The sequence below is a fragment of the Bos grunniens genome, chromosome 12 (genome assembly GCF_055505025.1).
Source record: "Bos grunniens cultivar Pamir isolate PY7600 chromosome 12, Bosgru_T2T1.0, whole genome shotgun sequence".
NCBI lineage: Eukaryota > Metazoa > Chordata > Mammalia > Artiodactyla > Bovidae > Bos > Bos grunniens.
In genome coordinates this window covers 86072722-86096345 of record NC_141176.1, presented here as the reverse complement: position 1 = coordinate 86096345, position 23624 = coordinate 86072722, and the positions used below count along the sequence as shown (strand labels likewise).

General features: G+C 39.0%; 1 long non-coding RNA gene across 14 annotated transcripts in view; it reads right to left on the bottom strand.

Annotated features, from left to right (window-relative positions):
- Positions 1-23624, bottom strand: part of LOC147362036 (uncharacterized) — a 233028-nt gene that overhangs the window by 166852 nt on the left and 42552 nt on the right. For 4 of the 14 annotated variants that reach the window (XR_015137718.1, XR_015137719.1, XR_015137720.1 and 1 more), the window contains exon 3: positions 20038-20163. The exons of 3 other annotated variants lie outside the window; for them this stretch is intronic. This is a non-coding gene — a long non-coding RNA (uncharacterized LOC147362036). 7 more of the 14 variants (XR_015137713.1, XR_015137714.1, XR_015137716.1 and 4 more) reach the window with 7 other exon arrangements.

The following is a 23624-nucleotide window of genomic DNA, read 5'->3' as shown; positions in this document are numbered from 1 at the left end:
TTTCTGGCCACTGCTCACAAACTAATTTATACTAAAGAGTGACAGACTGCACATTTTCCTTACAAACTCAGAGATGCTTCTTGTCTTGGTACCCTTTTCCACACTGTTCCCTTCCCATTATATTGTTACTTATGTATTTTCCACAGCCTAGTATCTCTTACAAAGCTGATCACTTCCTAGGTCAAATATGAAAGTCTATAATTTAGCTAAAGTGTTTTCAGTATTGTAAATGTGCACGTGTGTTAAGTTGCTCAGTCGTGTCCGACTCCCCATGACCCCATGCACTGAAGCTCACCAGGATTCCCCTGTCCATGGGATTCTCCAGACAAGAATACTGGAGTGGGTTGCCATTTCCTTTTCCAAAGTATTGTAAACGTATTACATGATCCTTTGCATGATCCAAATTAAGAAGCAGCAGTAACAAAATAAAACTTTATATGTATGCATTATTTGCACATATATTAAAATATATTTAATATGTAACTAATCAGAAACTAGGTTATAAATATAATATAGTTACAAATATTATATAAAATATCACAGGCTTACATATGATACAGCATATCAAGCATCTACAAATATCAATAGTGTTGGATACTTGTGTACATTTGGTACTACTCTACTGAATCTATAAAAAATTAAATATTTCACTAAATATTTTTAAGGAGAATTTCATCACAAGATCATTAAAACTGGAATCTTTGACGTCATGCCAATATAAGGGAATATGCATATTCTAATGACTTTGTGAACTGTTTTTAAGATAATATTTAAATGTGCAGAATAAATCTACTCTAACTTTGGGATTATGTATAGCCTTCAGTTTTATTTATAAGTTATATCCCAGATTTCTCCATAGAGATGATATAAACTGTTTTTACCTTACATATAAAGAATGATTATTTTAGAATTCCATTTAGTGAAATAACATATTAGCCAACTTATATTTCTAAAAATATATGATCTTTACTGTAAAAATATTTGGGTTTTCTCTTTCCTTTCTAGGGCCGGTGTCAGTGCTATGTGGGAGAGTGTGTGCTAAGCAGGTCTCAGTGCTAATGAAGTGTAAGTGATGCCACCAAAGCAGCTGTGAAACATGCTCTGTGGGTCCTGAACACTGAACATTGGCCCCAACACAGGGAAGGCTTTGAGGTCATCTTGACAACGTTCTTTTCTTTCCATTTTTAAGATTAAAAGTAATGAAACGGAAGTTTGGCATTCCAAACAGGTTTTCTTAGGGCTTTTGAGATAACTTCAAGTCGTGTTTAGTGGATACGTATTCTAATCTTCTCATAAGCCTCTCTTAAGACGGTGTATGACAACGATTAGTGTGAAATTCAGTGTAGAATCTCCTCTGCTGCTGCTGCTGCTGCTGCTAAGTCGCTTCAGTCGTGTCCGACTCTGTGCAACCTCATAGACGGCAGCCCACCAGGCTCCCCCGTCCCTGGGATTCTCCAGGCAGAATCTCCTCTAGAAGAGGTTTAAAGTAAAATATATTCACAAAAGAATATCACTGGCAGTTCCTAATTCCTGCTGCTCTATACTTGCAGGTGATATGAAATTCTTTATGTTGAAGGACTTAAAAAGTTCTTACATACATTGCCAAAATATATTGTCATCAATTAACTGAGCTCATGAACAGCAATATTATCCTTTTCCTCATTTAAAACTTCTGAAATGCTTTTAATCAGGCAAAATGAACCCAGTCTATGTGTCACTGAAAACTATTTTGCTTTCATAATGTGTGTTCCTCCTCTTAATATTACTTGTTTAGCCTATTTATCGATATTAACTTTTCACTTAAATGATAAAACTTCCTTCAGATAAAATAGTTAGGTATATGCACAAATTGCAAACACATAGAGGGTGATGTCTACCTGCAAAATCATAAATAGTGGAAAAAGAAAGTAATTTAAGGAATAACTTCTCTCAATTAACATCACATTGTACATATAAGAACATCACATACATCACCTTTTCAAATAAGAAAACTTGTTTGACCAAAATTTAGTTAACTTGGACACAATATTTCATCACAAAGAAAGAAAGCATTTGTGTAACTGGAAAGCCCAAGTGGTGTAGAGATTGATACATATTACATTTGTGCTTGAGTTTATAGTCAAAAGGCATTTGAGTTCAATATAAGATTTGAATCATATTACATTGGCTTATTGAATACATTGCCTGAGGTCATCAGAACAAAATCAAATGTATAACAAGAAAGGATTTGGGAGGATATGTTCTTTTGTGATTTTTTTTTTCAAAATGCAGATACCACAGTGAGATTTCTGATTCATTTTTAACACATAATCTGAGTTAGGTCTTCATTACAGATGCATTATTAATGCCATTACAACTAGAGAAACTGGGGAGGAGAACTCAAGATGCAGTTAACATACTCTACTGCATTATTAACATGTAAATATACACCTGGATTATGAGAAATCTGTAGATTTCTTCCATTACAATGGGAGTTACACAATGAAATGGCAAAAATTGTGGATTTAATAACACTAGTGAGCTTTAATATTTCTGTTTGCCCTTATTCCCATGACAAAACTAAATAGCAAAAACTTGTAATCTGTATTTTAAGTATTAAAAATATTTTATATTTAAAATATTATTTTAAATTTGCAAACAAATGCTAAAATAAATTTCACAAAAAGGGTATTAATACATTGCTAAGGAAATACTTGGAAAACTCAGCAGTGGCCACAGGACTGGAAAAGGTCAATTTTCATTCCAATCCCAAAGAAAGGCAATGCCAACAAATGCTCAAACTACCGCACAATTGCACTCATCTCACATGCTAGTAAAGTAATGCTCAAAATTCTCCAGGCTTCAATAAATAGTACGTGAACTGTGAACTTCCAGATGTTCAAGCTAGATTTAGAAAAGGCAAAGGAACCAGAGATCAAATTGCTAACATCTGCTGGATCATTGAAAAAGCAAGAGAGTTCCAGAAAAACATCTATTTCTGCTTTATTGACTATGCCAAAGCCTTTGACTGTGTGGATCACAATAAACTGTGGGAAATTCTGAAAGAGATGGGAATATCAGACCACTTGACCTGCCTCTTGAGAAATCTCTATGCAGGTCAGGAAGCAACAGTTAGAACTGGACATAGAACCACAGACTGGTTCCAAAATGGGAAAGGAGTACGTCAAGGCTGTGTATTGTCACCCTACTTATTTAACTTATATGCAGAGTACATCATGAGAAACACTGGGCTGGATGAAGTACAAGCTGGAATCAAGATTTCCAGGAGAAATATCAATAACCTCAGATTTGCAGATGACACCACCCCGATGACAGAAAGCGAAGAACTAAAGAACCTCTTGATGAAAGTGAAAGAGGAAAGTGAAAAAGTTGGCTTAAAGCTCAACATTCAGAAAACTAAGATCATGGCATCTGGTCCCATCACTTCATGGGAAATAGATGGGTAAACAGTGGAAACAGTGGCTGACTTTATTTTGGGGGGCTCCAAAATCACTGCAGATGCTGACTGCAACCATGAAATTAAAAGATGCTTGCTCCTTGGAAGGAAAGTTATGCCCAACCTAGACAGCTTATTTAAAAGCAGAGACATTACTTTGCTGACAAAGGTCTGTCTAGTCAAGGCTATGGTTTTTCCAGTGGTCATGTATGGATGAGAGAGTTGGACTGTGAAGAAAGCTGAGCACAGAAGAATTGACACTTTTGAACTGTGGTGTTGGAGAAGACTCTTAAGAGTCCCTTGGACTGAAAGGAGAGCCAACCCGTCTATCCTAAAGGAGATAAGTCCTGTGTGTTCATTGGAAGGACTGATGTTGAAGCTGAAACTCCAATCCTTTGGCAACCTGATGTGAAGAACTGACTCATTTGAAAAGATCCTGATGCTAGGAAAGATTGAGGGCAGGAGGAGAAGGGGATGACAGAGGATGAGATGGTTGGATGGCATCACCAACTCAATGGACATGAGGTTGGGTGGACTCCAGGATTTGGTGATAGACAGGGAGGCCTGGAGTGCTGCAGTTCATGTGGACACAGAGAGTTGGACATAACTGAGTGGATGAACCGAACTGAAGGAAATATTGCTTATAACTGCACAAAATAGAAAGCATAAGTAGAAACAAACAAGTCCTTAGTTGCACTCTTTTTAAAAATTTGGGTATTTACTGTGGCATGTATTGAAGATTACTTAATATGATTACTAATAATGTATAAGGAAACAGGGTGACCTCTTAGACCTTGTGTATGCCTTAAAGATCACATGAATATGTCCTGAATTATATAATATTTCCTGTAATAACAGCTGTTAACCTCTTCAAAAAACTGGTCCTTAGGGTAAAGTGTTGAAAGCTCTCAACAGAGAGTAAGAATCCACCACCTGCTTCAGTTTATTTTCTGTAAGTGTTCAGCTAAGCTTTTCTCTTAAAAATATGCTTTAATGTGACTGCAAGTGGTTGCCTCAGAACTCATCAAATTATAAGTAGGCAATATGGATTTGTTAGATGCATTCTCATTTTCAAATATACATATAAATATATAAATGTATAGAAGCGAAGTGAAGTGAAGTCGCCCAGTCGTGTCCGACTCTTTGCGACCCCATGGACTGTAGCCTACAAGGCTCCTCTGTCCATGGGATTTTCCAGGCAAGAGTACTGGAGTGGGTTGCCATTTCCTTCTCCAGGGGATCTTCCTGACCCAGGGATCGAACCCAGGTCTCCTGCATTGCAAGCAGATAAGGCAATGCTTAATCCCAGAAGTAAAATGATAGGAATAAAATAAGATGGCATAAACCACTTGATTAAAACCATACACAGTTGTAAATGTGTGTGTATGTCGAGGGTTTAGTGGAAATAACTTTGGTTGCTTTATCATACATTCTCCTCATTAATAAATGTGCTAAAATGGCCAATTCATTCTTAATATAATTTAATAGCATTTAATTTGCACCTTAGTAAAACTGAGGTGCAAATTCTGGCCTAACTCGTTGATTAGCTGAAACTAATAATCCTTGCCAACATCATACTGATATTGCAAGGGTAATTCATTTCAGGGTTATGAAAGATGATGCTAGTATTATTAAAGCTTGCCTGTATGACCACTACAGACTCCCTTTAAACAGGAATCCTGGTTATCTTCAAATACTGATTTCAACAAGCAGATCAATCAAATATATATCAAAAGCTTGTTAAATCTGAAACTCAACATGAAGTATTTTGAGCAATATTAAGATGAATAGCGGGCATTACTAGTACTTAAGGAGTGTTTAATTTAGTTGAATCACTTTGGCTGCAATGAGTAACTCACAAGTCACTTACTTCTCAAGATTTCATTCCAAAATAATCAGGATTCTTTATTGAGAGAAACAGCAACCAAGATTTAGTCACCTAGAATGAAGCTACTAGAGCCATGAACTGTTCAGTTCAGTTCAGTTTGGTCGCTCAGTCGTGTCCGACTCTTTGTGACCCCATGAATCGCAGCACGCCAGGCCTCCCTGTCCATCACCAACTCCCAGAGTTCACCCAGACTCACGTCCATTGAGTCAGTGAAGTCATCCAGCCATCTCATCCTCTGTCATCCCCTTCTCCTCCTGCCCCCAATCCCTCCCAGCATCAGAGTCTTTTCCAATCAGTCAATTCTTTGCATGAAGTGGTCAAAGTACTGGAGTTTCAGCTTTAGCATCATTCCTTCCAAGAACTGTTAGGAACACTTTATTATAATTTTTACAAATTGCTGGAGTCTAAGTGTGGACTATAGCGGAACAGTGAGAAAATCTTAGGGCTGCAGTCTCTGGGGGACCTTGGACTGTCTACCTAAAGAGTTCCACCAGCTTCTCCTAATAAATATCCAAGGAAAGTCCCCTCCTGCCTCTGCCCAGGGGAGGGAAGAGCCAACACAGCAAATCCAGAGACTTCACATGACAGAGGCCTCCCGAGCACAATACTGAAACACTATCTCAGCTCTAGGAAGGGAATTCTCCCCACCCTGACCCCCTCTAGTCACCCTCTCTTATGCAAGAGGGAAAATGTGAAGAAATAAAAAATATACTCAAAAGGCAATCAGACATCACAGAAATAAAATGTGACTGCTACAGCCAGGAAAGGGTTTCCCAAGTGGCTCAGTGGTAAAGAACCCACCTGCAATGCAGGAGATGCAGGTTTGATCCCTGGGTCGGGGAGATCCCCTGGAGAAGGAAATGGCAACCCACTCCAGTATTCTTGCCTGGGAAACACTAAGGACAGAGGAGCCTGGTAGGCCATAGCTCATGGTGTCACAAAAGAGTGGAACACGATTTAGTGACTAAACAATGACCATGTACCACATACATATATTGGTTTTGCCTATTAGTGCCAAATTCTGTATTTCTGTGTAGCCAAGGGTAATATAACTGATAAAAGCCTGCACTAAATATCGTATAAAGATTTTTCATTTCAAATGTTGTATCCTGCTAGCCCATACTCCTTCAACTTGAGTTTTAAATAAATATTAAAAAAAAAATCCCCGTGTGCAAAAGAGGTGTGATTTTTTGTCCATCACCAATATCATTCCAGGCCTTCACTTACTAAGAAAATTTAAACAACAAATACACAATTGTAGACTGAAGAGGATTAAAATGACTTTCAAATTGTATTCTGCGTATTTTTCTTTCTCATGCTAAATGACGGGCTGGATTAAGCACAAACTGGGATCAAGATTGCCAGGAGAAATATCAATAAACTCAGATATGCAGATGACACCACCCTTACGCCAGAAAGCCCTTTGATGAAAGTGAAAAAGGAGAGTGAAAAAGTTGGTAACATGGAAAAATATAAAAATTTCTCTGTTATCGGAATTTCAGTGAGTACAAATTCCATGGAAAGTTTTCAACATTCAGAAAACTAAGATCATGACATCTGGTCCCATCACTTTATGGCAAATAGATGGGGAAACAGTGGAAACAGTGACAGACTTTATTTTCTTGGGTTTCAAAATCACTGCAGATGGTGACTGCAGCCATGAAATTAAAAGATGCTTGCTCTTTGAAAGAAAAGCTATGACCAACCTAGACAGCATATTAAAAAGCAGAGACATTACTTTGCCAACATAGGTCCGTCTAGTCAAAGCTTTTGTTTTTCCAGTAGTCATGTATGGATGTGAGATTTGGACTATAAAGAAAGCTGAGCACAGAAGAATCAATGCTTTTGAACTGTGGTGTTCGAGAAGACTTTTGGATCCAAGCAGTCCATTCTAAAGGAAATCAGTCCTGAATATTCATTGGAAGGACTGATGCTAAAGCTGAAACTCCAGTCCTTTGGCCACCTGATGCGAAGAACTGACTCATTGGAAAAGACCCTGATGCTGGGAAAGATTGAAGGTAGGAGGAGAAGGGGATGAGAGAGCATGAGATGGTTGGATGGCATCACCGACTGGGTGGACATGAGTTTGAGCAAACTCCAGGAGCTGGTGATGGACAGGGAAGCTTGGCATGCTGCAGTCCATGAGGTCGCAAAGAGTCTGACACGACTGAGAGACTGGACTGAACTGATGCAAATCTAGGTGTAAACCATGCAATGAAATTCATTGTTTTGTGGGTTTTTTTTTTTTTCCTTTTTTGCAATTTCATGTATAAATCTCCCTTTCTTATCATACAATATTCCCTTGCATATGTATATTCAGTGCCAGTTTTGCATTAGGTTTGGCAACATGAAAACTATGGAGAAGGAAATGGCAACCCGCTACAGTATTCTTGCCTGGAAAATCCCATGGACGTGGGAGCCTGGTGGGCTGTAGTTCATGGGGTCTCAGAGAACTGGACACAACTGAGCACACAGTAAAATCTGAAGTGAGGAAAAATATAAAAATTTCTCTGTTATCGGAATTTCAGTGAGTACAAATTCCATGGCCTTTTGTTGTACAAGTGGATTTGTGCAGAATAATTTTAGCTCTCTTTCTGATGTTTAGGGGTCCCTCCAACTATTGGATAGTATGAATGAATAAATCAAACAAAATGGAATGTTTATAAGTAACTTACAAACACATTCTTCTGTTTAACTATCATACTATATAACCTAAAAATGAATTATGCTGTGATTTAGCCTGTATTTAGAAATCTTAAAATCAAAAATATTTCTTCCAAATACACATGTTCTTGGTTTAAAAATCCATACATCTCCTGAATCTGGAATATTAAAGCCCTACACCTTTAATCTTTGTTTAAATTTAATGTATAATTAATGAGTTCTGACATTTATACTGTCATTCTAAATTATTTTTACTTTATAAGGACTCCTTGTTCAAAGTGATTCCAAAACCCACAATCATTTCTTATTTTGTCCACCACTCTATGACTATACTGAATCCTCTAAGAATTGTTGATAGGAATAAATATGATTTTGTATACAAACTGCCTAAAAAGCTTTTAAATGTCACAACATTTTGTATGTTTCCCTTTAAATGATATTTTAATTATGTGAGTGCTACCTGACAGGCACAGAAATACGCCAACCTGCAATAACCAGGAGTAAACTGGCAGACAGATATACCTATGCCCAAGAAAATGTTTGACGTCAAATTTACAAACTGGTTTTTATTTAATAAACATAAAATAAACATTGTGGTGTGTGATGGGCAGCATCCTTAACAAAAAGTCATCATCCATTTGCCCATGTCTTACATGTAATAAAGTTAACCCCAAAGCATTGCTGTACTGAATGGGCTTCCAAAAAGTAGAGTGACTTTCATTAGTTTAAGAGCTCTTAATGTTATTTGCTTTTATTTCAGTGTATTAAATTGTATCATTGGTACCTGTTTCCAGTTAACTTCTGAGGACTTTTGAACAGAGCCTGGGTCATTCCTCTCCATTATCACTCTTGCGATCTGTTTAGGTTACAGTCTTGCTATAGTCACACGGGGCTCTTCTGCTGTTGGTCAGTTGCTGAGTTGTGTCTGACTCTTTGTGACCCCATGGACTGCAGCACCCCAGGCGTCCCTGTCCTTCACTATACCCAGAGTTTGCTCAAACTCTAGTCCATTGAGTCAGTGATGCCATCCAACCATCTCATCCTCTGTTGCCCCCTTATTGCCCTCAGTATTTCCCCCACGAACAGGGCTCTTTAGTATTTCCTAAACAGATCGCTTTTTATCTCCATTCTTATACTAACGTCTGTGGATATCTCACACTGTGAGTTAAGCATCCTCTTGATGCATGGTTGTCAGCTCCGTGAATTCTTTCCCAGTTCGTGTATGTATAATGTATGTATCTAGAGGCTTTCATTTTTCTCCACTCTGGTTCCGAGTCTGCTCTCCATGGAGGAGGAAAAAGAGCACTGATGAGATTTAGGAACTGCGTGTCTCCTGTTAGCACACTCATCATGCGATTCTGAACACGTACTATGATATCTCCGGAATCCAGTTGTCTCATCTATAAGGTAAATATGTTGAAAAAGATCACCTGGGAGTCTCTGACCCATGCCCCAAATTCCTTAATGCCAAGCAGTTGTGGGCTGCTCAGAGGCAGGTCTCCCGTGTTCTGACTTTTGGTTTATTTGTGTATTTTTGTCATTCCTGCTGTGCTTGGCGCATATACTAAACAGTCTTCATTAAATAAATGCTTGTGGAATAATCTCATTGCATCAAGAATCTTCCTGGGAATGACTCCATCTAGCGAAATGAGTGCTGAGTGCATTTGTGTGCTGAATTCCCCCAGGTTGCAAAAACACGGTGGCCCCTTTGAGTCAAAAGCATTTAAAAAAACAGAAGTCCAAGTCACTCAAGCAACTCGAAACTGTAGTATTGAAAAGTGAGTTCAGATCTCTGTTTCTACCATGAGTAGATGCTGATGCAGAAACTCACTGCATGCTATTTCCAAAAGTAAAAGCAAAAACAAAAACCTTTAGCATCTTCAAAAAAAGATGAAAAACTGAGCATCAAACATGAACAAAAAGGCCTCCCTTCATCACAACCTAGACTCACCAGCAAGGAAAACACAAATAAATCCGGAAGAAGGAAGAAAAAGATTTAATTCATTTAAAAAATAAATTTCACTCTAAATCTAGGTTTTTCTTCTTTTTGAGACATTCCACAGGGTGCAGTGGGAAAAGTCAACAACACGATTCCAGTAAACATTACATAATGTCCAAACAGAAACACCAAGGAAAGCTCACAAGATCAAATACGGTTTGTAATTTTCATGCCTTCCACTCTATCATCCACCAGTTTATTTAATTTTTTTCCCCATCTCATATCCAAGAGAGCCCTGGGGCTTCGGCCAAATGCTGCCTGGATAAGAAGTTCTTTGTGGCTTGAGTGAGTTGCATCATTTTTGAGCTATCTTCCATTCAGCATGCCTCACGCTCTCAGGACAGCTGAAGATAGATGGGGTGTCAGGCTGCAGTAAGTTCGACATTAATCCACGCTCCCACTGCAGTGACAGTTAACTTTCCTTGATGGGCGATGGGAAGGAACCATGATGCAAGCGTGTATGCTGCCCGGCTTTTTCCATTTTTCACATGGCTTGCTAGCTCCTTTTGAAATGATGAGAGGATGCTTACTAAAAATCTATCCAGCAGGAAACAGGTTCTATTTCACAGGCGGTTACTGTTCTTTCTTTCAGTGACATTTCCTTAGGCTTCAGGTACATTTTAATTTTACTAAATACTCAGATAGATGATTTTTCATCTGCCTAGATGGAGGTATTTTTTATCCTCCATGAATCCAATGTGTTTCCATCCATAAGTCACATGCAAACCTTAAAGGCAAATGGACTTATTTCATTTTACTGCTTATTGTATAATCTACTGCTCTGCTCTATCTTTAATTGTATTTATATGAATACTGATGCAAAGTTAAATGCCGTGGTTTTAGTTGAATCATGTACAACATAACTTTATAATAGTGATATCGCCTTAGTAATTTTCCCCTTTGTTCAATCAAACTCTATTTTTCTATTGTGTCTATATTTAAATAACTGAATGTATTTAACATCAAATACCAAAGATTATTGCCTAAGGCAGAGAACAATTTATAAAATTTCAAACATAACACTAACTCCTATACAAAGTCTAGCTGTGAATATTTAATATACTGATCATAATAATAATTAAAGACTCAGCATATCCATGTTACAAAATCTGAAAATAAATCAAAAGAAAAAAGCAAAGTTGTTTAGACCAACAGTGAGTTTTGAAGCCAGGCCTCTAAATTAAGAATACTTGACTGATTTTTTTAAACATTTTTTAAACCCTTTAAGGCATTAGATTGTGGCTTCCCAAGTGGCTCAGTGGTAAAGAATCCACCTGACAATGCAGGGGACACAGGAGAGGTGGGTTCAATCCCTGGGTTGGGAAAATCCCCTGGAGGAAGATATGGCAATCCACTCCAGTATTTTTCCTGGGAAAATCCCATGGACAGAGGAGCCTGGCCAGCAACAGTCCATGGAGTTGTAAAAGAATTGGTCGTGGCCAAAAGACAGCACACACACAGGCATTAGCTTTTGCTATTTATGACATAGAAATACAGCCCTTTTGAAGCTATATTTGAGCTTCCCTGATGGCTCAATGATAAAGAATCTGCCTGCAATGCAGGGGAGGCAGGTTCAAGATTCCAGTTCGACCCCTGGGTTGTGAAGATGCTCTGGAGAAGGAAATGGCAACCCACTCCAGTACACTTACCTAGGAAGTCTTGTGGGCAGAGGAGCCTGGCAGGTTAAAGTCCATGGGGTTGCAAGAGTTGGTCACAACTTAGCGACTAAACCAGCACCAGCACCAATACAGCCCTAAGCACAGACTGGTTTAAACCAAGGAACCAATCATTCTGGCCAGAAGGGTGGAATCATGTAATTGATCTGTCATGGGGTATTTAACGCCTGTTAGTTCTGGAAGGTCAGGTCTGATGCCCTAAATAAACAAATCAGGCCTGGTTACCATAAGATGGAGGAGGAGTTGATATCAGTAGTGGGTTGAATGATGGCCCCTCAAAAGCTATGTCCAATCTCAGAATCTGAGAATGTGATCTTATTTGGAAGAAGGATCTTGGCAGACATGATTATGTTAAGAATTACAAAATGAGATCACCCTGGGTGGATGATCTGGGTGGATCTTAGGTCCAAAGTCAAGGAAGAGAGGGAATCACAGAGACAGAGGACAGGGCATGTGAAAACTTGAGACAGAAGTGAGTCATGCAGCAACAAGCCGAGGAATGCCCAGAGCCCCAAGAGTCAGAAAGTCCCACAGAAGGATCTCTCCTAGAGCCTTCGGAGGGAGCACAGCCCTGACGTCACCCTGATTTTGGACCTCTGACCCCCCAAAACAATGAGGCAATACATTTCTGTTGTTATAAATCACCAAGTCCGTGGTCATTTGTGACTGCAGCACTGAATCAAATACAACATCCAGACAAAGACTGAGCAGATAGGAACTTCGAAATTATATTATCTAACTCCTCCTGAAATTCTTTTGGGATTCTGAATAAAACTGCATTTACTTGAAAATGAATTTTGGAAGTACTTGGGGAGTTTGGGGAGGTCATACACATAATTCTGTATTTAAAATGGATAACCAACAAGGACCTACTGTATAGCACAGGGCCCTCTGCTCATTATTATATGGCAGCCTGGATGGGAGGGGAATTTGGCGGAGAATGGATACATGTATATGTATGCCTGAGTCCCTTCACTGTTCACCTGAAACTGTCACAACACTGTTAACTGGCTATATCCCAGTGTAAAATTATAATACAAAAGAAAAAAGCTCTTAAAAAATAAATAAAATTGGGGAGGATTGACAATTTCCAAGTGTTAATTTCAGGAAAGTGGAATTTCTCTTCATTCATATAATTTTTGATTTTGTGTCCCTAAGTAAATTTTATAATTTCCATTATGAGAATCCTGCCTTTTTATTGGTAAATATTATCAAATATATTTTTTCTATTTCTGCTTATAATCTGTCTTAGAAGTTATAATTGCATTATTTGGCAAAATTATTCTGTCTTCAGACCCCACATTAGTTTTAATATTTATTATATCTAAGTCTCTTTATATATCATACCTTTGCAAACAATAATATAAAGAGGAATGAAAGAAGAAAATAATCAACATTACATTACCAGCACTCAGAAGTCACAATCACTTAAAATTATTTACTATCAAAATTTATCATGTGTCTGGTTCTCTTTCACTCCTGAACATGGATGATAAAGCATCCTGTGCTTTTGAGCCTTATCTAGGTCTCAGTTTTCTTATCAATTCAATTTTCTACTTCCCTGACTTGATTGTTCTACATTAGGTTAGGATAAAAAAAATTAAGGATTAAATTCTGCTAAATATAAGACTATATGGTCCTCTAGATTTGTGGTTTGCTAGTCATAGGCAGAAATGTTCTACATCTCTCAGTTTGGTTCATTTCAGTCATTCAGTCACGTCTGACTCTTTGCACTCCAAGGACTGCAGTACCTCAGGCTTCCCTGTCCGTCACTAACTCCTGGAGCTTACTCAAACTCATGTCCATTGAGTTGGTGATGCCATCCAACCATCTCATCCTGTGTTGTCCCCTTCTCCTCCTGCCTTCAATCTTTCCCAGCATCAGGGTCTTTTCAAATGAGTCAGTTCTTCGCATCAGGTCGCCAAAGGATTGGAGTTTCAGCTTCAACATCAGTCCTTCCAATGAAAATTCAGGACTGAATTCCTTTAGGATGTACTGGTTGGATCTCCTTGCAGTCCAAGGGATTCTCAAGAGTCATCTCCAACACCACAGTCCAAAAGCATCAATTCTTCAGCACTCAGCTTTCTTTATAGTCCAACTCTCACATTCATACATGACTACTGAAAACAACCATAGCTTTGACTAGATGGACCTTTGTCAACAAAGAAATGTCTCTGCTTTTGAATATGCTATCTAGGTTGGTCATAACTTTCCTTCCAAGGAGGAAGCATCTTTTAATTTCATGGCTACAGTCACCATCTGCAGTGATTTTGGAGCCCCCAAAAATAAAGTCTGACACTGTTTCCACTGTTTCCCCATCTATTTCCCATGAAGTGATGGGACTGGATGCCATGATCTTCGTTTTCTGAATGTTGAGTTTTAAGCCAGCTTTTTCACTCTCCTCTTTCACTTTCATCAAGAGGCTCTTTAATTCTTCACTTTCTGCCATAAGGGTGGTATCATGTGCACATCTGAGGTTATTTCTCCTGGTAATCTTGATTCCAGCTTGTGCTTCATCCAGCCCAGAATTTCTCATGATATATTCTGCATATAAGTTAAATAAGCAGGGGGACAATACACAGCCTTGATATACTCTTTTCCTGATTTGGAACCATTCTGTTGTTCCATGTCTGGTTCTAACTATTGCTTCTTGACCTGCATACAGATTTCTCAGGAGGCAGGTCAGGGGGTCTGGTATTCCCATCTCTTGAGTGATTTTCCACATTTTGTGGTGATCCACAAGGTCAAAGGCTTTGACATAGTCAATAAAGCAGAAGTAGATATTTTTCTGGAACTCTCTTGCTTTTTCAATGATCCAACAGATGTTGGCAATTTGATCTCTGGTTCCTTTGCCTTTTCTAAATCCAGCTTGAATATCTGGAAGTTCACATTTCACATACTATTGAAGCCTGGCTTGAAGAATTTTGAGCATTACTTTGCTAGTGTGTGAGATGACTGCAATTGTGCAGTAGTTTGAGCATTCTTTAGCATAGCCTTTCTTTGGGATTGGACTGAAAACTGACCTTTTCCATTCCTATGGCCTATATCTATATCCCTCAGTTCAGCTCAGTTCAGTTCAGTCGCTCAGTCGTGTCCGACTCTTCGCGACCCTGTGAATCGCAGCACACCAGGCCTCCCTGTCCATCATCAACTCCCGGAGTTCACCCAGACTCACGTCCATCGAGTCAGTGATGCCATCCAGCCATCTCATCCTCTGCCGTCCCCTTCTCCTCCTGCCCTCAATCCCTCCCAGGATCAGAGTCTTTTCCAATGAGTCAACTCTTCGCATCAGGTGGCCAAAGTACTGGAGTTTCAGCCTCAGCATCATTCCCTCCAAAGAAATCCCAGGGCTGATCTCCTTCAGAATGGACTGGTTGGATCACCTTGCAGTCCAAGGGACTCTCAAGAGTCTTCTCCAACACCACAGTTCAAAAACATCAAATCTTCGGCACTCAGCCTTCTTCACAGTCCAACTCTCACATCCATACATGACCACAGGAAAAACCATAGCCTTGACTAGACGAACCTTTGTTGGCAAAGTAATGCCTCTGCTTTTGAATATGCTATCTAGGCTGGTCATAACTTTCCTTGCAAGGAGTAAGCGTCTTTTAATTTCATGGCTGCAGTCACCATCTGCAGTGATTTTGGAGCCCAAAATAATAAAGTCTGACACTATTTCCACTGTTTCCCCATCTATTTCCCATGAAGTGATGGGACTGGATGCCTATCCCCTCCCTATTTTCATTTTTTTTTTCAGAGTTCACCTTCAATTCATATTTATAAGGTACATTATTTTAGTTACATTTACCAGAGCTCTTATTACTTACAGCAGGGTTTCTAAGCAGGAATATTACAGCCATTGGGGATAAGACAACAATATGCTGTTTGAGGAGCTAGTACCTAAATCGGTAAAAAAGAAAATAAATCATTAAGAAAACCAAGTATTCTTAGTGTACATGTCTAGTTCCAAAACTCTTGGTTGGTTTACACAAAAAAACTCTTCACTCTAAACATTGCTTTTTCCCTTGGGGCCCATTCTCTTCTTTATTATTTGTCTCCAATCAGGTTGATTATCCTCACAACTCATGATTTCCCCCCTATTATCTTGGAAATCCACAGCAATCATGCAGTTGCTTCAATTTCAAAATTACTGGGCCTATCTATAGAAAGGACTCTTTCTTAGCCCAAATGTATATGTATAGAGAGAGAAAGTATCATGTATTTTATTCATCTCCATGTACTTTCTAATATTTATTGGTTTTCCTTTTTTGACCCATTGTTTTCTTTCTGCTGTTTTGGCTGTGCTGGGTCTTTGTTGCAATGCTGGCTTTTCTCTAGTTCTGGGGGGTGGAGGCTTCTCTCTAGGCGTGGTGCCCAGGCTTCTTACTGCAGTGGTTTCTGCGGCAGAGCACGGGCTCTAGGGTGCACGGGCTTCAGTGGTTGTGGTACACCAGCCCAGTTGCTCTGCGGCATGTGGGATCTTCCCAGACCAGGGATCAAACTTGCATCTCCTGCACTGGCAGGCAGATTCTTTACCACTGAACCACCAGGGAAGTCTGACCCATTGACATCTTAAGAGTGTATTGTTTAAGTTCCACATACCTGTGAATTTCTCAAATTTCCTCCAGTTAATTGATTTCTAATTTTATTCCCTTGTAGTTGGAGAACAACTTTGCATGATCTCAATGCTTTTAAATTTATTAAGGTCAAAAATATTATGTCTAAAGGAAAAAAAAAATGTGCACTTGTTTTTGTGGTCCTGCTTAAAAAATGATCAAACAAACTTCCATGAAGGGCCATGTCTCTTACTGGGACCCAGACTTGTGTTTATGTTGATCAAGAAGACAATGACAGTATGCATATATTATAGAAAGCCAAGTAGACTGCCGAATTTCTGTTTGATTATACCGTTCATTGCTTTCAGTATCAAACCACAACCTCTTTATGAGAATTATATTTCATGAGTCATAAAACTTAAAATAGCTGATGTTACTTAAATTTGAGTTATTTTAATTAGTTAAATAACTTTTGAATATCAGGTAATATTTATCCATTAGTGTCACACTTTATAATAAGAGAAATCAGGCCCTTCTTTTTTCTGTCTGCCCCAATTTCTTTATTGTTAAGAGTTTTCTTAAATGATGTAACATGAAGAAGATTATGTTGGAAATATTGGAGATAATGTTTTCCAACACTTCATTCCAATGAGTTTAAATAAGAAAATAGCCTCAACGATTTTTTAACAAAGGCACAATGTGAGATGTGAGCTTAATAACAGAACAGTGTGATTTATTCAAAAACAGAAACAAACTGTCTCTCAGTTCTATAATTTCTAGAGGAAATCACTTACTTCACGTTTCTGTACCGTCTACTCATGGCGAGAAGGGTATCTGTGTTCACCACTATACCTAGACCTACACAGGCAAAAATGTAATAGGAGGAATATAGCTTTATACACTCTCTATTGGTGGAGTTTTAAAACTGATGATTTTCTATTTACTCTTTTGAAAGTAGAGGTGAAGTTCACATATCTCCAAACATCTAATTCATCATGCTCCTCTAATTCATCACTTAGCTGAGTCACTAAATCGTGTCCGACTCTTTGTGACCCTACAGACTACATAGCCTGCCAGGCTCCTCTGTTCATGGGATTTCCCAGGCAAGAATACTGGAGTGAATATAAAGACCTTTCTTATATCTCCCAATCCCTTAATGTAAAGTACAATGCAAGAGATCTTAGAAGGTCTTTATCTCCACTTACCCTTCCCATCAGAGTTGTTAGTGTTGCCACTTTAATTTTTCTTTAAAAAAACAATTAGATTTGAGCCTCCTCAATTTATTCAATCATCTGGAAGAATCAGCATATTTACATTTTATTTGTTTTTAATTCCATCTTGGATGTGTTTGTATCATTTTTCTTCTACTGGAAATTGGTCTCTTAGAATGTGCATTGCCAATGATGATCTTCCCAAAGTGTGACAGACAAATTCATCAGGAGAAGAGCAGCAATAGACTTCTGTTTATCTCTCTGGAGTCTTGTGTTGCTTAAATTTCACCAGATAATTTCTATCAATATTATCCCCTCTTCACACTTTTATCTTATATGTATCTAGCATTTTTAATTATGTTCTGAAGAATGGTTACACTAAAATCACCTAACCTAGTATATTCATGAAAACCACCGACTATTCTGGGATTTTCTCTCAACTTTTGTATTATAAACATACTTCAATTTTATCAGATATTTGCTTTAGGTTTTATTTCTTTTATTAAACTATGAGCTCCAAGTGGGCAGAAATATGTCTCTCTCTCACTTTTCTTTCTTTTCTTTTTTAATCTTTTATCTGTTTCAGGAGAATCTTCCTAGTTCGAAAACAGAAACTCAAGCTTATGTTTAATAGACATGTATATATCTGAATGTGTGTTAAGACCTTTAAAAGCTCATCACACAAATATTACTTATGATACAAAATATTGTTTCAGATTTTCACTTTTAAAATAGCATTGAAGGACAATGCCACTTTTTTTTCAATATCTTCAAAAATTTTACATTTATTCTTTGAATGTGAATGTTATTCATTAGAAATACTTGAAAATAATTCGAAACCCATTTTAGTGATTACAGGAGTAATCTAACATCATAAATAAACTTTAATTAAAAAAATAGGCGTGATCATTAAGTAAGTAAGATGGACTTTTTTAAGGCATCAGTGCTAAACTGATTTTGCCTGAAATTCCAAATCCCATAATTTCATGATAAGACTCGTTTAGTAAAATAAATGTGGGTAGATTTATTTAAATGTCTCTTTACCATAAAGTTGCATTTTTGCAGATTGATGTATTCAAGTAAACGTTTCTGTATTTTTATTTCATTATACTCAGTGACTAGATAAATGAGTATTCAGAAACATCTGCTTCTGAGTTATGGAAACTTAACTTTTTCTGCTTCTGTACTCATACATGGCAGACATGATTATATCACTTTGAGATTTTTTTGTTTTCTTATATAGCAGTTCAGGTGATCACGAGATACACTGGTAATGCCAGCTACTGGTCTTAACTGACAGTGTATAGTTTCCACTGCTATATTCCAAATTTAATATATCACAATATTTAAATACATGAAGATTATTCAAGAATTCAATATTTAATTTTAAAAGTGTGATTTAGGTTTACATTTGAGAGTATGTGCTGCATGTGGAAATGATGTGTTCATGTGTGTAGGGGTCACCTTATAAATTATTTGGGGAACGGGCTGCTAACTGCATCACAAATTTTAGGCTCTATTTTTTGGAATTGAGTACACCTCTGAAGATACTGTATCCGTGAAATTCAGGAGCAAACTGTGACGTGAGAAATAACATTAACTCACTGTAGAGTTATATTTACATGGGAGGTTACACTGTTAACGAAGATACCAAGTTCACCTCTCTACAGCCATAGAGCATTACATATTTTTTAAATTAAATAGATATATTAGTAAGTAGAGGTTTATTGTTATTGATGTGTAATTTCCAATTTTATGGATTCATGTAGAAGCATGGGCAAAATGGAAAAGACTCGGATGCTGGGAAAGATTGAGGGCAGGAAGAGGGACACACAGAGGATGGGATGGCTGGATGGCAGCCCCGACACAATGGACACGAGTCTGAGCGAGCTGGAGCAAGCAAAGGTCAGAGAAGCACGCCATGGGTCACCAAGAGTCCGACAGGACCAAGTGACTAAACAACAACGAGAGGCAAAAATGCCAACGGCAAAATTAAAGAGGAAAAAAGGCTCCTTGCAGCAAGTGTACAAGAGCAATCAGTGGGTTCTGCACTGGAGATGCCAGGGACTCCTAAAATTCCCTCCAAATTCTATGGTGTCATGAAAAAAATATGTGTATCTGCTATTAAATAGTTTGACAATTGGCATTTCTTCTGCTACGACATGCATTTAGGCGACTGCCTTCCTTAGAACCTTGGGTTTTCTGATCCTGTGATTGTCTTTCTTCCTAATCTCATTGTTTAAAAGAAAAAAAAATCATGCATGAGTGTTTATTTGTCTCTGCAAACACCACAAATGATACAAGCAGCAGAGAAGCGGAGGTGCTCAGGGCACCGTGGCTCCTCCCACTGCATCTGGGCGGCTGAGATGGCTAATTGCCTGTCGCGGCCGCTGAGCCATGCAGCCGGCAGGCTGCCACCTCCTGTTTGGTCAAGTTGTCATCTCCTATTAATCCGAACCCTGTTGTTTTTTTCCATTGCCTCTACTTTCTCACTCCAGACAGAATGTAAATTTATGACCTCACTGTGATATGAGGGTATCAAAATTTTACTTTTGAAGAAAAGGCTGAATAAAAAGGATTTCTTAAAAAAAAAAATGAATCTCTTACCAGGACAGCATGGCATTTTCTCTACCATGCTGATTTAGAGGGTTCATGCCATTTTCTTTTCCACCAGCTGTGTTCTGACTCAGCTATTTTCATAGCGCTAGAGGTCATCTGGTGAAATTTTGCAAACTGTGAGCAAGAACAAAACAAAAAAACATATGCAAATGCAGGGAAAGTCATGAGGCCAATTTGGTAGTGGTCAGAAAGTTTGTGTTGCTTATGGGTTGCTACAAAATATTACAGAAAATGGGACCAGAGGGGGCCTGGAATCTCATTTCAAGACCGCTGAAGCAGACCCAGCAAAAGGCCAGGCGTGGAGAACACCCATGGATCACAGTAAACGCATCAAAACCACCAAGTAGGGGAAAAAAAGCAAACAATTCACTAGCAAGCAGTCTTAAGAGTCTTGCAGGTGGGAAAACTCTTGAACTACAGCCTCTGCACAATCAGGTAAGAAGGGTCTACTAACACTTATGTTACTGTTGCTTGCTGTCATTCTAAAGGGCCAGTCTAGAATTCTTTTGTTTTGTTTTGCTTTTCTGAGTGCGTGGTGTCTCAGCCTGCCTAAATTTCTTGCAATCTCCAGTTCAGTAAAGGGCTTCTCAGGTGGCTTAAGTGGTAAAGAAACTGACTGACAAGGCAGGAGCCAAAGAAAACACAGGTTTGATCCCTGGGTCAGCAAGATCCCCTGGAGGAGGAAATGGCAACCCACTCCTATATTCTTGCCCTGGGAAATCCCATGGACACTAGGAGCCCGGTGGGCTATGGTCCATGGGATCGCACAGAGTTGGACACAACTTAAGCAGTTGAGCACAGCACACACACACCAGTTCAATAAACATGAGGCTCTGAAGTGAAAGTGGTCACAAGAATCAAGCTAACTTGACTGATTTCCTAAAGCTGAGGCAAAGTTCAGCTGCAGTGTCTGCACAGATAACTCTCTTCCCTGAAGATCACATGGACTCAGGTTGTGGCAAAAGTGATTGCCTTGGCTGGATGACCAGTTTAAAAAGTCATGAAATAACCTTCCAAGTACCTGAGTGTGTGTACAACTAACTAGGTGGCCAAGCCTGATAAAGTGGTTGAAATTAACATGCCTGACACTTTCTCTTAAATGTTAAAGATTTTGCATAGGGAAACCATCCCATTCCCCCATTTCCACCATGCTCCCCTGCAGATGCTCTTCTGGGACTAGCAGGAGCCTGTTATCATTTGCTCACATAGTCCTAAAATTGGTCACATCAGGACATTAATGAACTCCAGGGTCTTGCGTGAAAGTGCAAAAATATTACTCAGTCCTGTCCAACTCTTTGTGACTCCATGGACTGTAGCCAACCAGGCTCCTCTGTCCAGGGAATTCTCCCAGGCAAGAATACTGGAGTGGATAGCCATTCCCTTCTCCATGAGATCTTCCTGATCCAGGGATTGAACCCAGGTCTCCTACATTACGGGCATATTCTTTACTGTCTGAGCCACCAGGGAAGCCTGTTATCATTTGCTCATACAATCCTAAAATTGGTCAGTATAAGACATTAATGAACTCCAGGGCTCTACTTTACCCAAAGGTTGAAGATTTACTCTCAATGCTAATTTATGTCCCAAATGACACCCAATCTGTCTGTCCCATATATTCTACTAGATTAGGTAAAAAGGTGGTATAAAGTTCAACATATTTGACGTACAGATGTCTCAAAGCAAAGCTCTACTTTTAGGAAATTCTGAAAGAGAAATTTAGGTCCCCAAACTACTGCCTTTGTAAGTCAAACTTCAAAGAAAGTTTCATATGCCAGCTTCAAAGTCCAAAACTAAAATGACCACACGGAGGACATCAAATATTAATTTTATGTTATTATCTAACATACATCACACCCAATGTTCTCCAAGTGTCCCAATACTGTCCTCTAGAGCTGTCAGTTTTTGTTTGTTTTGTTAATCCAAGATCCAATTAAGGTTTTTGGTTTGCATTTAATTGTCATGTCTTTTTGGTCTTTTTTATCTAGCAGGTTTTTCAAGGTGTTTTTGTCTTTTATAAAATCGATTTTAGTTGCTTATTTTTGTCTCTTGCTTTACTCATGCTTAGCTACAAACTAAAGCCTTCTGGCAGAAATACTGTATGGGTGACAACTTTGATGTTAATGTACCTTATCTTCCTGTGTCTTCCTGGAATCCTAATTCCATAAATCTCTCCAGCATGTTCTCCAAGGAAACAACTGACACTTATATCCTCATCCAGGTGAACTGGGTCATCTGAAAGCTCATCCAATTGTTCTTTGAGTATTGTACTTAATCTTCTTGGTATTTCCCTGTGAACTTGGCTCACATTTTTACCAGTTCCTTAGAACAACAGCCCAAGTGTTCAAGAAGATTCTCTAACTGCACTGTTCAGCTTTAAAAACGTGCTTCTTGGTAGAATCTAGGCAGCTTCCTGGGGACTCATTCCTGATTCCTTTCTGAGTCCTGCTAAATTATCTGGGGCGCCAACCATCCTTGCTGATGTAATAACAGGCTGAAACAGCTCCTCGTGTTTTAAATATGCTGCTTGAGGGCTTTTAGACTGTAGGGGATGCTTCGAGGTCTATTCCTTTTCTCTCGTGTAGATCTAGATTTACTTCCAAAATCCCAGGTCTCTTGACACACATCCATCTGTTCAGTCGTGTCTCATTACAGATTTCCTAGTTGGCCCTCAACTGTCTTTTTTTTTCTTTGATTGAAATTGTTTCCAAAGGAGAAATATGAGAAGTTGGGTATAGATGTGCCCTTAATACCCCATAGTAAATATTAATGTCTTCCCTGTCCTTCAACACATAAACTGGAAGGTAAATGTGCCTTGGGTCCCCCAGAAACAAAGCCTGAGATGGATCAGAGAGCATAAGATTTACTGAGGCTATGAGAGATGGACCTGATGTACAGGGAGCTCAAAGGATGACTCACATTGCAGCACTGTCCTTTCTGGAAGAAAAAGGGTTTTGAAACCTACATCAGCCTATTAGGGGAAGCACACTGATTGGAACCACCCACCCTGGCCAGGCACTATAGTAACCATTTGCATGAGTTGTTTTACGACAGGAGGTCCTGTTAAGGAACACAGAACTACTAAGCCACCACCAACCGGAAGAGTTCAGGAAAGGTCAAAAGGAGACACCATATGCTCGACCACCTCCCAGAATCCTTCTCTCCAGCGTCCATTTTGGCTGAACAAGGTGTGCACCACCAGGAAGGACTCTGAGTCAGAATGATTGGCTGAAGACAACCTGGAAACTAATCCCATCACCATAAAACCCGACACTGCATGCCATGTGACACAGCAGTTCTCCTGGGGTCCCTTACCCTCCTGCTCTCACCCAGGTGCCCTTTCCCAATAAAATCTCTTGCTTTGTCAGCACATGTGTCTCCTCGGACAATTCATTTCCGAGTGTTAGACAAGAGCCCAGTTTCAGGCCCTGGAAGGGGTCCTCCTTTCTGCAACAAGCCCATCCATCTCGTCTGCATGTCATTCCACAGACCAGGGCAAACAGGGGTGCATCAGAGCTGGTCTTAATCTTGCAGGAATTTGGCCCCAACCATCTGAGAGGAAATCTCTGGAGAAGAAG